General features: G+C 40.2%; 1 non-coding gene across 1 annotated transcript; it reads left to right on the top strand.

Moving 5' to 3' along the window:
- Nucleotides 1-1,380: 1,380 nt before the first annotated feature.
- On the top strand, nt 1,381-1,484 carry LOC129043260 (U6 spliceosomal RNA). Its single transcript, XR_008504363.2, has one exon. It is a non-coding gene; the product is annotated as a U6 spliceosomal RNA (small nuclear RNA).
- The last annotated feature ends 1,218 nt before the right edge of the window (nt 1,485-2,702 follow it).

The following is a 2,702-nucleotide window of genomic DNA, read 5'->3' as shown; positions in this document are numbered from 1 at the left end:
TATTCTTGTTTTATTTATTTTATTTTTTGAGGCGGAGTCTCGCTCTTGTCACCCAGGCTGGAGTGCAGTGGTGTGCTCTTGGCTCACTGCAACCTCTGCCTCCCGGGTTCAAGTGATTCTCCTGCCTGAGACTCCCAAGTAGCTGGGATTACAGGCGTGTGCCACTATGCCCGGCTAAGTTTTGCATTTTTAGTAGAGACGGGTTTCATAATGTTGGCCAGGCTGGTCTCCAACTCCTGACCTCAAGTGACCCGCTCGCCTTGGCCTCCCAAAGTGCTGGGATTACAGATGTGAGCCACCGTGCCCAGCCATATCAGATCCCTATTTTTGAAGAATCTAAGTCACTAGGTATAGTTACAGGCACTGTGTATCACTCCCCAATCTCATTAGTCTCTTTCTTTTCCCAGAGGTAACCACTATTCTAATTTTGGAGTTCATCATTCCCATGAATATTAAAAAATTTTAATTACAGACAAATGTACAATTATGTGAAGAATAGTTTGAATATATTACAACTTTACATAAGTTTATAAAGTTATGTTCATTTCTCTGGGTCATTCCTTTCAACTGTTTCATAATATTTCTCAATGGCTTTAACCCAATTATTGTATTTATTCTCTTACTGTTGGATAGTATTTTAAAAAATAAATAGATCTACGTTGAGATTATTTCAAAAACAGTGCATATTAACTGCCAGGCACTGTTCTAAACACTTGACAAGTACCGATTGATTTAATTCTCATAATAGGACTATGAGGAACTCAATATTATTTCTCCATTTTACAGATGGGAAACTGAGGCACAGAAGGAAGTTAAGTCACAGAGAGAGGTTATTTGCTCAAGGTCACAACGTTAGTAACTCGTGGGCCTACTTCCTAGAATTGAAATTTATGGATCACAGGCTACAGGCACCTTCCACCTTACTAGATATTGCACTCTACCAAGCAGTTGTGTAGATAGGAACTCTTGGAGAACAGAGCCAGAAGAAGCCCATAACTGTGAGGAATAATGGATTAGGAAACCATTCCCAGGATGTAAAACTAGGCCCTAAACTAGGAACATTCACTGCCGCCAGAATAGGGTGTCTGGCATGGCCTGAATTATGTCTCCCCTCAAATTCATATGTTAAAGCTCTGTCCTTCAGTGTGACTATGCTTGGAGACAGTGCCTATGAGGAGGCATTAAGATTAGATGAGGTCATAAGAATGGGGCCCCAATCCAATAGGACTGGTGTCCTTATAAGAAGAGGAAGAGACATCAGAGCTTTACAGCTGTCTGCAAACCAGAAGGAGCACCCTCACCAGGAATCAATTGGCTGGTACTGAGATCTTGGACTTCCCAGCCTCTAGAACTCTGAGAAATAAATTTCTATTGTTGCGATTGCTTTGGCAGCACATATACTAAAAATTGGAATGATACAGGGAAGATTAGTGTGGTGCCTGTGCAAGGATGTCATGCAAATTTTTGAAGATCTATATATGTGTATATACGTATATGTATATACATATATATACATCCATGTATATACGTATATATACACACACATCCATATATATGGATATATATATATGGATATATATATATGGATATATATATGGATATATATATCGATATATATATATGGATATATATATGGATATATATATCGATATATATATGGATATATATGGATCCATATATATATATATGGATCCATATATATATATATGGATCCATATATATATATATGGAGTCTCACTCTGTTTCCCAGGCTGGAGTGCAGTGGCACAATCTTGGCTCACTACAACCTCCATCTCCTGGGTTCAAGTGATCCTCCTGCCTCAGCCTCCTAAGTAGCTGGGACCACAGACATGTGCCACCACACCTGGCTAATTTTTTTTTTGTATTTTTGGATGGAGATGGGGTTTCACCATATTGCCCAGGCTGGTCTTGAACTCTTGAGCTCAAGTGACCTGATTGCCTTGGCCTCCCAAGGCACTGGGATTACAAGCGTGAGCCACCGCGCCTGGCCAACATTCCATATTTTAAAATGGACTCTGGGAATTTGAGGGAAAGGGTGGGAGGCAGCCGAGGGATAAAAGACTACACATTCGGTGCAGTGTATGCTGCTTGAGTGATGGGTGCACCAAAATCTCAGAAATCACCACTAAAGAACTTTTCCATGCAACCAAACACCACCTGTTTCCCAAAAACTATTGAAAAATAAAAAAGAAGCTAGATGACAGACATAATGGGTTAACTATACTATTCTCTGTATTCTTGTGTAAATTCAAACTTTTTTATAATAAAAATTAAAGACTGCTTAAAAAAATTCTATTGCTTAAGCCATCCCTTCTGTGTATTTTGTTATAGCAGCCCAAGTGGGTTAATCCAGGGTCTTAATCAAATTTGTCTGGCTATCGGTTGGTGGTTACTATATGCCTTCCATTACTCCTTTTTGTTTTTGGATGGGGTTGTCTATTGTGACTGTCCTATCTCTGCCTCACCGTTGTATGCTGGGTGTGTATGTGAGCAGATAACTTGTCTTTTTAGTATACGGGTCTCTGGATCCAGAGAAGTTGGACTTGAGAAGCGTCATCTACATTTGAAACTTGCAGATCATGTTGTCATGGACGTTGTCCCTGATGACATGACTGAGTGACACTTCGGAGTCCTGACTGGGGATGAATGCCCCTTGCATGTGGGAGGGGTATCAATCATTG

The sequence above is a fragment of the Pongo pygmaeus genome, chromosome 7, assembly GCF_028885625.2.
Source record: "Pongo pygmaeus isolate AG05252 chromosome 7, NHGRI_mPonPyg2-v2.0_pri, whole genome shotgun sequence".
Classification (NCBI taxonomy): Eukaryota; Metazoa; Chordata; class Mammalia; order Primates; family Hominidae; genus Pongo; species Pongo pygmaeus.
The sequence above is the reverse complement of the archived record's forward strand: the minus strand, read 5'-3'. Positions and strand labels throughout refer to the sequence as shown.